Source organism: Pleurodeles waltl, chromosome 5 (assembly GCF_031143425.1).
Source record: "Pleurodeles waltl isolate 20211129_DDA chromosome 5, aPleWal1.hap1.20221129, whole genome shotgun sequence".
NCBI lineage: Eukaryota > Metazoa > Chordata > Amphibia > Caudata > Salamandridae > Pleurodeles > Pleurodeles waltl.
The window spans coordinates 992,834,571-992,848,689 of NC_090444.1; the positions used below are offsets into that span (position 1 = coordinate 992,834,571).

General features: G+C 42.7%; 1 protein-coding gene across 2 annotated transcripts in view; it reads left to right on the forward strand.

Annotated features, from left to right (window-relative positions):
- Window positions 1-14,119, forward strand: part of GRM1 (glutamate metabotropic receptor 1) — a 2,296,169-nt gene that overhangs the window by 1,723,045 nt on the left and 559,005 nt on the right. The window lies entirely within an intron of this gene.

A 14,119-nucleotide genomic window follows, 5' to 3' on the forward strand; every position in this document is an offset into this window, starting at 1 on the left:
CTCATATCCTGCAAATGAACTTGCCTCAGTTTGTTAGTCTGCATTTCCCTGTTTGGAATTGCTAGAAGTTTAGCCATATGACTGTCCTGTCACTGGCCAGTATGTTGCTATTTGGTGAGGATGGAATTCTGGGGATTGCTGCCATCATTACAAATGCCATATACAATGGTACATTTATTGGCTCCTAATGGTATTACTGACACAGTCAGCAATCTCCTGTAACACATAACATAATTTCTAACACAAAGACACAGGGTACATTTAAAATCATTACCTCAAATATGCTGGGTATGTGGATCACAGGAAAGTGCTACAAGATCTGACTGCAATTAGGTCGGAGGAGGGCTCACATAGCCTTTCTTCAAAAAACACAGTTAAATGATAGAAGTACTTAAATTGCAGTGTAGGTGAAGGCAACAGTTGTGCAGCATTTTCTATTCTTCACATGTTAGAGGAGCTACAGTGTGGATCTAGTATGGGACTCTTTTTGTAATGGAGGGCTCAAGAATTACCCGAGGGGTGTTTCGTGTTGATCAGGTCTGACTAGATGGCCTACCAGTAGAACTGGGTTCCCTATATGCCCAAAGGTTTATAAGCCCTCTTACATGATATCTTTGTCTTTAACTACCATAGGAGAAAAAGAGGCTCAATTAGGACCTATGCCTGGTTCAATTCAACATCCGCGTGGTAACCTGTTGGGAGCATTTGTCAATTCTAGAAGGTTCTCCAAAGTCTCTGTCCCCCTGCTGTTTTTTCCTACCCTATTCTAATTCCTGGTCATTCCAAGATTCAACGAGTAGGGCTCACTCATGTAGTGTGACATGCTTCATCATAGGCAACCTTTTCCCACCCTGGTAAGATGATAGTACCAAGAGAGAACACATGCATATATCCCATACATTATTCTACTGTACCTAGTGGCTGAAAGGACAATGCCTTGTGGTCTGTTTTGGGTGAGCATCCCCTATAGTCACACGCCTTGGGATATTAGTACTCTTCAAAATATACTATTGAAAATATCTAATGGTAGAAAGGTGCAGAGAAAATTTATTATATGTTCTTCCTGTATACCAGGATCAATATTGCATCTTTCTGCGGAGTTTCCAGTATACCAAACTGGGAAGTGAGTTCTTATTTACTTAGTTCATCAAGGAGAAGCATCTATAGTGTTCCTACTCTTCCCCCATGAACAACCATCTTGTGGGATGGTACACCGCTAAGGTCGGCGTTTATATTCAGATGAAAAGCTGCCGTCATGAGGGGTATGGCCTGGTTCTCCACTGACTGGCTGAGCTTATTTTCCATTATTCAAATTGCTCACATATCTGTGGATAGCCAATACACTGAGTGGCACTTTAATACATTAATCTAAGGGCCAGATGTAGCAAAGGGTTTTACCCATTCTGTCCTTATGGGAAAATGTGTTCGTACATATGGCCCTAAGTTCCTTTTTGTAATGCTGTCCCCATTGTATCAGGGCAAGTCCCTATTCCGGTCCCCAAACTGGGCTCTCCGGTGTTCTGGCTTTCTTTCCCTTTTTATCTCTGCCACGAAGATGTGTTGTGACACCTGCTTGTGCTCACAGCACACCTCTCACCAAACAGGATCATGGGAAATGTAGTTCCTGGCGACCTGTGTACAAAGGGCATAATCTGTCAGTCTTGAACATTTAAGACAGGCTCCTGTCCTTCACATCTACAAGGAGATGGATTGCTTTTTGTTGGAAAGGGAAGTGGTAGTGGGGATTAACCCATCAAGCCTACATTTCTCCAGTAATTCTTGTACCACCACTTAGCACTACACCAATGCTGGCCACACTTCATGAACCCACAGTCACCATTCTCATCATCATTGATAAGCTACTATTTTGTTAGTTACTACTAATACTGTAAATCACCCAAGAATTCAGGCATGCTTAGGCTACCGAAAAGGAGGGGAGGAAGAGAGATTTGAATTCATGAGTGATTTTTCTATGACATTTATGTATCTTAGGCTAACACTTGTATTCCACACTAGTGAGATCTGTAGAGTTCTGTTTTAGGAGTAGTATCATATAATGGCCATACCAGTAGTGTATTTTACACAGGCGACCCCCGGGGAATATTATCATTGAGACCCAGCGTGTCTGTCTGTAGACAGAACACCCACTGTTGTTCTTACTTTAAAATTCATGTTAGTATGGCTAAGTTTCAGTTTCTCAATCACATACTGCTCAATGTTGTCTGCTGAATGTTTGTGTTCCATAAAGAGTTTTGTATGCTTGATATTGTCTCTTTTGCACCTAATTGTGCTTTTGTGTTCTGTTATACGTACACATATCTTTCTTGTTGTCATACCAAAATACATGAGGATACATGGGCATTTTATAAGATAAAAAGCGTTGCTGGAATTGCAATTTGATAGATGTTTTAATTCCCATGGTTTAGTGAGGCCCAGATCTACAGATTTACACTTTTTTGTGACTTCGCAGATGCCACAGCCACTACAAGGTTGGTGGTCTTTGAGAGAGGGAGTGTTCCATAATGTCAGTTGTGATTCCACTGCCTGTTTCTTAGGACATGTGTGGAGCAGCACGTCCCAAAGGTTCTGACTCCTTCTAAAAGAAAACAGAGGTTGTTTCATTTTTAAACCCCCGGAGTTCAAAATGCTCCAGTGTTTTTTTTTTTATCCGTTTTGTGACTGTGTTGGAGCTGGAGCAGAATGTGGTTACAGAGATGGGTCTTGATTCCCATGGTTTCATGTAGGTGCCCAATTGGGCATGTCTGTCATTGATTCTAGCCCTTTTTCTGGCTCTTGTAATAATTCTCAGTGAATAGTTTTCTTCTTTCAGCTTGTCGCTTAGTTTTTTGCATGTTCCCAAAAGCTATCCGATCTTGTGCAATTTTGTCTCAGTTGTAGAAGATGCCCTACTGTTAGACTTTCTCTCAAGGATCATGGGTGAAAGCTCTCAAAGCATAACAAGCCGTTTTCATCAGGGTTTTATATTAGACCTCAGTTTTTAAGACCCCATGTTCTGGATATTTCCTGAGGTCTAAGAATGGAAGTTCTACATTGTTCATGCTCACTGTAAATCTTAGGTAGGGGTCAATGCTGTTGATCCATGCATTAAACTCAGTAGCTTCCTCTTTAGTGCCCCTCCAAATTAATAAAATATAATCACTCGACCTCTTTCATAATCATTTCTGATTCATGAAAGTGTTGTCTTCACAATAGATATATTGGGTCTCGGAAAGTTGTACATATAGGCATGCTAGACTGGGTGCAAAGGTACTCCCCAAGGACTTTCTGCGGGTTTGTAAAAAGTTGTCCCCTTCGTATTCAAATACATTCCTTGTTTGGATCATGTGAGCACAGTCTAGTAAGTCCACTGGTGTCTGTTTGTTTTCCTGTCTAGGTGTCAGTAGTTGCTCAATCACCTCCAAAGTGGACTCTTAGGGTGTATTGGTTTATAAAGATTCCAAATGTAGAGTCAAAAGCAGTTCCTTGTCTGGTTCAAAATTCAAGTCTTTCAACTTATTGAGAATGTCTCTTGTATATTTCAGTTAGGACGGCATTTTACTTACAAGAGGTTTCAGGAAGTATTTGCAGAATTGCGATAATGGCTCTAATGCTGAACCTTTCTCGAGATAATCGGGCGACCTGGTGGAGATTGTATATGTTTGTGCAACTTTGGCAGTATATAGAAAAAAGGTGTCCTGGGTTCCTTTTCTATGAGAAAGGTTGCCTCCTTCTCAGCTATCCACTCATTTTCTAGGGCCCCTTTTACCAAAAATGAGATCTCTTCTATGATTTCCAGAGTTGGGTCTTTTCCCAATCTTTTATAATGCATTGTGCTACCTAGCAGTTTTATGCATTTGTTGTGGTACATTTTTCCAGGGTGGGAAGAGGTGACCGATTGTGAAGCATGTCACATTACGTGAATGAGCCATCCTCGCCAAAATCTTGGAATGATCAGGAGTTAGAATAGGGCAGAAAGAAAAAACAGTAGGGGTACAGAGTCTTTGAAGAACCTCTGGAAATCACCAAATTCTCCCAACAGGTACTACCTCATTTTGTGCTTTGGACATGTTATCGTTGACCTCACAGCGGTTGCCCTGGGCTGATCTTGACTAGCTCCTGGGAGGAGATTTCATTGAGGCCCTCAACGCCACACTAGATAGCTCTCTCCCCCACCTCCCAGTCAATTCAACAATTCACAACTCTGCTGTACTTAGTGAATGGCTCCATCATTGAGGATTAATAGATGCATGGAGGGCCCGAAATGTAGATGCTGATGAATGCTCCTTTTACTCGCCTCCTCATGCACTCCAGGTTAGTCTTGACCACCTTGGCTATCTAGTTTCACTGCAATCACAAATATACCATGTTGATTACTTAGGGAAAACGCTATCAAACCATGAACCGCTAAAGCTGAGCTTGTATTGGGGTAGAGTGCATATTCCCAGTTGGCAGCTACCACCCTTAGAGCTGTAGGATGGGAGATACTGCATGGAACCACTGCCCATTATTCTCTTGAAAATGCTGGGCCACCTCAATCACAGCAATACAATGGGAGGCATACAAGGTTGTTATACAGGGCACCATTAAACGTGCACATAAATATGTAATAGATTACCTAAATTCAACAGACGTTGCTTTGCAGGACCTTCAGAAAAGGGAAATACTGCCCCCAAGGTCTTGTACCAGTTAGTGCATGCTAGTGATAAACATGCCAACCTGCTGTGCTAAGACATATCTTCTTATACAGGTTAAATTCATGCTGAGACTGACAGACCAGTCAGATTGCTGGTGCACCTGACCCTACCACATGATCCGCACTTTTTAATACACCTGCTTAAGGATTCCAGAGACCTAATGGTACTTACACAGCATGCCATTAGTACCACTTTTAAACAATATGAGAGGCCTTACAAGGCGGGCCCCTTTCTAATATCAGGAACGCTGGACCAGTTTGTTATTGAGTTGACCTTGCCATGTATGCCCCCTGACAATCTCGACACCATGGAGGAATAGGAAACTAAAGGCCAGATGCATCCAGCTCCCGGTTTGCATTTCTTAAATAGCAAATTTTAAGAAATCGCTATTTTTGAAATGCAAAATGGGATGTATCAAAATTGCGAGTCGGAAATAGCGATTTCTTAAAATTCGCAAACACAATTTGCGAGTTGGAAATACCGAATCGCAAAAAAATAGCGAATCGGTATTTGAAAATTGCAAATTATGAAAACGGCAAACCAGAACAGGCTGATGACATCACAACCAGGAAGTGAATCAGCCCATGCTGTTTTTAGGAGCCACGCCCACAGGAGCAGGCAGAGAGACACAGCCCAGCACCAGGGAGGCAGCCTTGAGAGCCAGCCAGGACCAAACAGCAACATGGTCACTGATGGGAATGTGAAGGAGCAAGGTGACAGGAAGCGCAAGCTCAAATTCAGTGAGCAGGAATTGGAGGTGCTCACTGAGGAGGTGGTCAGGAACCACGACAAAATCTTCAGGAAGAACTCACTCCAGGTACCTGAAAGTGAGAAGAGGAAAGTGAAGAGGAAACAGTGGTCAGACAACCAGACCAAAGTATGCGCAGTGGGTGTTGCGCAGGGCTCCATTGAGGAGATATGCAAGCGATGGTACGACTTGCGTTCCCGTGCCAAAGAGAGGGTAGCCAGCAGGCTAAAGGAGGCTAGGAGAACCGGAGAAGGACCACCCACCCAGACACCGTCCACATCAATGGAAGCAATGGTGGAGTCTACATTGCTTTCTGAAGCTGTCAGTGGTGTCACTGACATTGACACCTCAGGGATATCCAGCATCAGCAAAGGTAATGTCAGTACTGATGTGTATCCCCATATGTGCATGTACAAATACCCCCTAGAAAATAGCTATTAGCTTGATGCAGTGTGATAAGTAGTCCATGCCACATCTCACATACAATGCAACAATGCCTTATGGGAGTGGTAGTCCACACCCTAAAAGTGCAACTACCACATAAATAGCGAGATAGTGTTAAACCAAATAGAGAAATACTCTTAGTGATATGATATTAGTGTACATTTAATACTATTATGCAACTATTTGTGAAATCTAAAGAAATTACATGCTGCACATTGTCGTTGTAGATGTCCCCGGCCCTGATGCAGCAGAAGGTAGAAATGTGGGGGATACCAAAGCACAGCCACAGTCCGACTCAAACACCAGTGAGTCCTTCATCATTGCACCACCTAGACACAGGATAAGAGTGTTACGTCTCCAAGGGTATAACCTGGACTCAGATGAAATGCTGGATGAAGTACCCACACCACCCCCAGAGGCTAGAAGCACCCACAGAAAGCAGTCCCTGCCCCAGTGTCAGTCCACTCCCCTCAGTAGGAGTCACGATGCAGGCAGACAGTGCACTGATGAAGGAGAGGGCCCATCACTCTTTGGCAGCCTTGAAGCTTCCATGCTGAAAGTGCAGCGCCTGCAATGTAAACACATGAGGTCAATGCACAGGCAGTTGGTATCTCACAATGACAACATGTGAGTACTGCACAAGTAGTTGAAGTCTCTTAATGAAAACATGTGCAAGCTGCATGAGGGACAGCAAAGAGCAGCAGAAAACACAAAGGAGATGACAAACACCATTAGAAAACTCTGCACTGTGATTCAGCAGGAGCTTGTCAGCCACCGTAGACACCATCACCACTTGATGGGCCTGTTGGATGGGTTCTGCAGATTGGCCAATCGGCTCACTATATCAACTGCCTTGATATCACAACGTGCTGTGGGCATACAAGTGGAGTTGGCACACTGCAGTCGGGACGGTGCACAGGGATTGGTGCAAATCACCAACACAGGCAGCACGGAGTGCTACAAACAGCGAACTAGGGGGTGGGCATAGTAAGGAGCTCTCTAGCCTCAGCAGTCTCTCAGCCCCTGTGATGGATCCTAGTTGTCGCAGTACCAAACACAGTACTGTTTTTTAACCCGCTACAAGAGGTGCCACCGAGGCCACTGAGCGCTCAAGTGGAGTGTGCAGACTTAGGAAGTGATGATGAGGGGTGTAGGGAACTAGCTTAACATGGAGCAAAACTGTTATACTATGATGCTAATAGTGTGACACTGTTACTCGCACTTGTTTGTGTATAGTGCATAGCTATGTCCTAATCACACATATGTTACCTGAAGTCAAGGCAATAAAGATGCTACCTACAGTAATACATATACTAGACGTAGTATTGTCATTACTTACATCAGAAATGGTTAAGCATGATGACAGCATATATTTGTCTGCCCTCTGCTGCACTGCTTCTGTCTACTGGGTGAAGGGTGGCAAGGGATCATCATCCTCATCTGAGTCTGGCTCGGTGGGTTCCACAGGTATGCCCCTCGTTGTAGCAATGTTGTGCAACATAGCACATGTAGCCAAGATTTTACAGGTTGCTTCAGGGCTGTACTGTAGTGCACCACCACTGTTGCGGATGCATCTGAAGCTGCTCTTCAGCAGTCCAAAGGTCCTCTCCACAACACTGCGGGCTGCCCTGTGAGCAAGTATTATACCTTCTTTCGGCTGGCGTTGCAGGACTCAGGTAGGGTTTCAGTATGAAGGACAGCACGGCGTAGACACTGTCTCCTGGAATGGCTTGAGAGAAAAATGAGTACTTGTTATACGTTATGTCTCATTTACATCAATGCAACATTGTCAACTATCACATTACCCAGTAGATATCATTTGCCAAACTCCCCAGCTAGTAGGCTTGTGTAAGTTCCAGTGTGGCAAAGGATGTTGGAGTCATGTATGCTACCTGGAAATCTGGACACGAGATCGGTTATGATGTTGGAGGCATTGTTAATTACTTGTATGTTAATGGAATGTGAATTTTTACGGTTCCAATAAACATACTCTGTGGCCAATGGTGGACAGATAGCTACATGTGTCCCATCAATGACGCCTATTACATGTGGGAATCGGGCAATCTGGTAGAAATCAAATTTTATTTGTAGTAATACCTGTGGGGTGTTGGGGAATCTTATGTGCGGTTGCATTTTGCTCAGCATGGCATTGAGAAATGCATTGAAAATTTGTGAGAGGGCACTCCGTGAGACCCCTCCAGCTGCTGCTATAACCCCTTGATAGGTCCCTAAGGCTAATAGTTGCAGGGAGCATAATACCTGCACATGGGTGGGTATACTATTGGTCCTGTGTGTGGTGCGCTGCAGTATGGGTTGTAGATCAGCTATCCGGTCAAATATCATGGCTAAGCTTAACCTGTACTTCTCATACTGTATATCTCCTCCTCTGTCTGGTCAAAAAGGGTTATGCGCACTCTGAAAATGCGCTCCTGTCTCCTCCTCCCTCTCCTCAAACATGCCAAGATCGTCATCTTCCTTGCCATGACGTAGAGCGCGGCCATTGTGGAAAAGGTCCTGAGTCATTCTGGGCTTCTTTATATAGGTTGCACCTGGTACCACCTGATTTCAGTTTGTGGTAAATTGCATGTGCAAAATGCCATTCTGCGAATATTCGCTCTTTGTGAATTTTTGATGCATAGCATTGCGAGACGGAATTTGCGTGTCGCAATCTGCGTATAGCAAATAGCGACATGATTTTGCAGATCGCTATCTGCGAATCTCAAATCTATGTCATAATTTGCGTTACGCAGATAGCGAATTGCTAAATCATGTTGCTATTTGCAATATGCAGATTGCGACACGCAAATTCATGTTTCAGTTGCAAGGAATCACTATTTTAGCGATTCCATATATTTGTACTGCAAATTCCTTTCATACATTATGAAAGGCATTTTTGCATTTGCAAACCGCCGAATTTTGCGATTCACACCGTTTGCAAATGCAAAAAAAGTTTGATACATGTGGCCCTAAACATGAAATAAGCACCCTAGTGTGAGGCTTTGCACCTGGGATCAGATGACTACCCCGTGAAATATTACCCAATATTACACAATGTATTAATCACTTCTTGCTCCTGGACTCTCAAACATGTTTGCGGATGCCCCACAATCGTGGCTGCCCTCCGTCACTCACTGGTGAAGCAATAGTTACAGCAATTCCTAAGCCTAATTGGGGTTGTGAATATATAGCATCTCATTGTCGACAATTGATTCTGCACACAGATTACAACATTTTGAGCAAGGTCCTTACAGGCCAGTTGCTACCTTCCATCACTATACTAGTCCATGAAGACCAAAACGGTTTTGTTCCTCGAAGCAATACTTTACTGAATATACAACACCTGTATTGAATAAAGGAGGCAGTCCCACGCTCTTAGTCTGATGCTGGATGCTTATCCTTTGATCTTGAACAGGCGTTTGATACTTTGAACTGCGAATATATGTTTGCTGCACTTGAGGGATTTGGACAGGCCTCCAAATGTTAAAATGAATAAAAATGAAGTTACTCCCACGGCCAGAGCAAAGGCCGTCTGGCATATTTCCAGCACCTATAAAATCGCCAGGGGAATGAGGTAGGGATACCCATCACCCCTGCTTTTGTTTGTCCTGGCTCTGGAATACTTGGCCATGGCGATGCATGTGAGAGGAGGAGAATGGGACATACCTCTAAAGGGTGAAAAATCATGGAAAGTTGCCCTGTCTTTTTGTATGGCAACATATGTTTTAACAAAATGTATGACACTGTAGGATGGACGGCATTCTGAATAAAAATTAACACTGTAATGAAATATTTGGAAGGTTGAGCTGAATTTGTCAATTTGAACTACGTGTAATACTGTAACAGAAACTGCTCTGCCAAAGTCCCCTGCTGCGATACAAGTGGACCAAAGAATCAAGATAAATTGGCTCACCCAAATTAATAGTAACTACATGTTACCGAACTTTTACCAGCAATCAGTCAGGATGGCCGACCTCAAGATGGTCATCCAAAAGATTGCTGTTTTTGTCACAATGACCCGATCTGCAGAAAGAAAAGTATACAATAAGAAGGCCATTTCAGGTTTGAGGGTCGCTCTGTATCGTAACAAATGCATAGAAAAGTTCCCTTGCTTCATGTGCTGCAGTGAAAACAATGCTTTGTGAGTGCAATACGTGTGTGAGTTAAGAACTGACTGAGAAAAAAAATTGATGATTCATTGTACTTTCAGGGTGTAAAATAGTCACTCAAATGTCTCTTGCACTGCAAGGGAAGCACTCCATACATGGCAGAACTACGCTACTAACAGCCAGCTCACAGGATGCTATGAAGGTGTACACACTACAAAGCCCACCCTATGGCCCAGATTTACTAAAGCAGTTGCACTGGGTTTGCAGTTGGTGGGATGGGATTTATTATTCCACGCAAACCAGGATTTGAGTTGAAAAGTTGTCTAATGTAACACACATTTGTGCTATGAGCTATTTTGAGCTACTTTGGCCCATATTTATACTCATTTTTTTACGTTAATTCAGCACATACCTAACTCCATATTTATACTTTGGAGCTAGACATGTCTAGCACCAAGGTTATGGAGTTTATGTCATTTTCTGGATGTGGAATCCTACATTGCGTCAATGAGATGCAAGGTAAGCGTTCCAGTGCAGAATACGACGATATGGCCTTAGCGTCATATTTATCCCTGTGATAAAATGTAGCATGGGGGGGTGGGGGCCTTAAATAATGACACAAAGCTTTCCATTATTTAATGCCTGGGTTTGGGCAGGTGTTAGGGGGCCTTTGGGCCTTTTTCCATGATGGTCAGAGACCATGGAAAGAGCCCACAGGTGCCCTTCCCTGGCCCCAGGGACACCCCCACCAACATCAGAGGGACACCACAGGACTGGGGACCATTCCCAGGTAAGTCCCGGTAAGTAAATATATATATATATGAATTTTATTACCATCATGGGGGTCCACTAGGGGGCCACGATAATTTAAAAACAGACAGTATGGCTCTGCTCTGGCAGTTTATTCCTGTGAACAAGGTCGTGAGGACCGAAACGCGTCAGGATTGCTGTTTTAAATGAAAAGATTTAGGACCTGAAACTTGCTGGCATGAAAATAAAATTGACTTACTGCTACTTCGTGAGTGCATCTTGCCTTTCTTTGAGGAGGGATTTTGGAACATATATATATATATATATATATACCTGGGCATGGCCATTGGGGTGGTGGGCATGGCTCCTGTCTTTACTAAGACAGGAGCCATATCCATGGGGGTTGTGTGCCAGGAAGTGGCGTTACACTGCTTAGAGGCATTTGTTTTACCTCTAAACAGTGTAGCGCCATAATTCAGCGCACAAGCTCGGCTTTCCTCCACACCTCCCCCACCCAGTTAGCCCCACTCCATAAATATTCCTTTACATGGACGCTAACAGGGCATTAGCACCGGCTAGCCCCATTCCATAAATATTCCGCCCACCCGGCGTCCAGGAATGGTGCTAGCAGGCGCTGTACTTTTACACGCAAAACTGCGCTAAAGCATGTTTTGTGTGTAAAAGTATGAATATGGGCCTTTGTGTCAAGGGAGCGTTCCATCTATGGTTCATGGAGCATCCATGCAATGACCCATGGGTTTTGATTCAAATCCCTCTCTGCTAGCATTATTTGACAAGGATTAATGCCATAACCTTATTTTTCCTTGAGGCAGATTCAACAAGGTGAACTGTTTTGATTTGTCCTTATTTTTCCAACTTAGCATATGTGCTCCATTATACAGCATGCATACAAAGTGGGAAAATTCTTAAAGGCCTTGAAGGATAGTTTTTGTATTGGAATAGTCCCCTTCCAGTACAAACCCGATGCTTTAAAGAATGCATTCGCCCTTTCAATATGCCGCAAGGACGTATACGTTGAAGCCTGGCAGCCAAAAGTGCTCAAGGACTCTGGTAGAGAAAAAATAAACCATATTTTAGAATACACAATGCATTTTTTCTCTCTCCTTTTAATGCAGGGTGGCGCAGGAACTTTGGTTGCTCCGCTGCCTTGTGTCAAATATTAGTAAATCTGGCCCTTTGCTTGCAAGAGATCTATCTAAAGCTGTCAAGCCAGGCCTAATGAATGAACATATGCATAAAATATATTCAATGAACAAATGCGCAACTTTCCATATGGCAAAGGTGATTTTATGAAGCAGGCTCTAATTGGTGTAGCAAATGTATGTATCATGTGTATTGTAAGATAGCAAATTGGTTCACTCCCTCAGTGCATGGCCATCTTTCCTCCCACCCAAACAAAAGGGCACACAAAAATGTCAATTAATAATGCAAGCACAAGCAAGAATAAAAGACAGGTTCAAAGTGATTATCTCTCTTGGCTACCTTGTACTGGAGTTACTACATGCTTCAGGATTATGAGTTCTGCTGGAACAGTGGATCTAGTTTGTTTCAACCACGCTTTGCAACTGCTCAAACTAGCCGAAATCACCATGTGTAACTCCGAGGGTAACTGAGTAATTGAGATTCCACCTTTAATCTCTAGTATCTTCATGGAGAAGGGGGAGGGCAGACTTAACAGGCTTTATTCGAGGTCATAAAAACTCTGCTCCCTTCAAATATCATTTAGAAGTCTGCAGTTCTGTGGGATGTTACTTAAAATCTGAGGTCTGGTCAGATTATGCAAGCCAATGTGCTTTTAAGTATGTATTTTTATTGTTATTTTATCATACTTTTTTAATAGTTGGACAAAGATTGACTTGATTTAAGGTCATTAAGGAGCGTATTTTTTTAGCTTGATTTCAAACTAAAATATACATTTCTGAAAGCACCATGAAATTGAAAAGTAAATACATACTTGTACCTCATTGCTAGTTCCACCGTCCTTATTGGAGGTCCTATTAACTGTATTGTGCAGAGTCAGCGTGTTTTCTGAGTAGAACTCTGATCATCCATTTTAAAATTGGAAATTAGTGGATCAATCAGTAATTCCAGGGTTGGTTAATCTGGTAATTCTCCCGCCCACGATTTAGTTCACACCTGACTTTTCGGCTGTTTTGAGTAACTAAAAGTTTTGGGGGAAACAAGGCAGGACTGAGATGTTTCCTTGGACTGCATATTTCCAATGCTGCTGGTAACTCATGTAACATGATATTTTTCCAGATGTTTGACTTATTTAGCTGAACCAGTTTTTGTTGCCAACGGGCTCTGCACAGCTTACTCCTGCTAAACAGTGGTAAAGTGCTTGTGCTCTCTATCTTTTAAACACAGTAAAATTGGTATGTCCCTGATTGGCACATTGAATTTATTTAGAAGTCCCTAGTGTAGGGTACAACAGGTAACCAGGACCAGCAAATGAAATGCTATATGTGAACTGCTGCACTCATTGTGCCACCCACTAAATGTAGCACTGTAAAACATGTCTAAAGATCTAGCATTGGAGGTGGGCTTTCGCAGCGGCCTAACCTCGGCAGATATTAAATAGGCTCTGACATGGTTACACAAATGGTCCACCTGCATACAAATCAGACAGGCAGACCAATATTTTGGAGGTAAGTATACTCTGTCACTCTTGTGACAGAGAATCCTGAAAATCAAGATATAAATCGGCCCCTAAGTCTGAAGGTAAAACTTTTCACCAGGACAAACCTGGTCCCTGTATCCGACCCATACTCCAACTTGGTCAGCCTTAACTTTTGATTTTGTCATGGTCCAGTAGAACCAGGTGACCATGGTTGGCGATTTGTTTTATTTTTTTGCTGCTATTTTGAACCTTAAAATGTAAATAATCATAACTTGTGTTCTATTTATCGGATGTTTGTCATTTTTGTGTCATTCTTTTCCTTAAAATGTATTCTATTTGTCTCATTTGTTTCTAATTTGTCTTGTGTTGTGTTTTTACTTTAGCACTGTGTGAGTACTGCATAACTACTTCACACATTGTCTCTAAGTTAAGCCTGACTGCTTGTGTGCCAGCTACCAGGGGGTTAAGCACGGGTTTATTTAGTGACTTTTGTGGTTTACCCTGATAAGGCTTGTGATTATTATTTGAGGTGAATTTTCACCTCTAGTAAATCCTAATTCCTTAGAGCAAAATATCATATCAAAATTAACTAGCCTCTCTTTATGAGGGCCATAGCAGAATCAATTCAGTATTGTTTCTCCTTTTAAGTAAGAATTTCTTCTTGCACTACGTTTTAAAGTAAATGTATTTATCTATCAACTGTAGAACCGTTATTAGTAGTCCATAAGCTTATCTT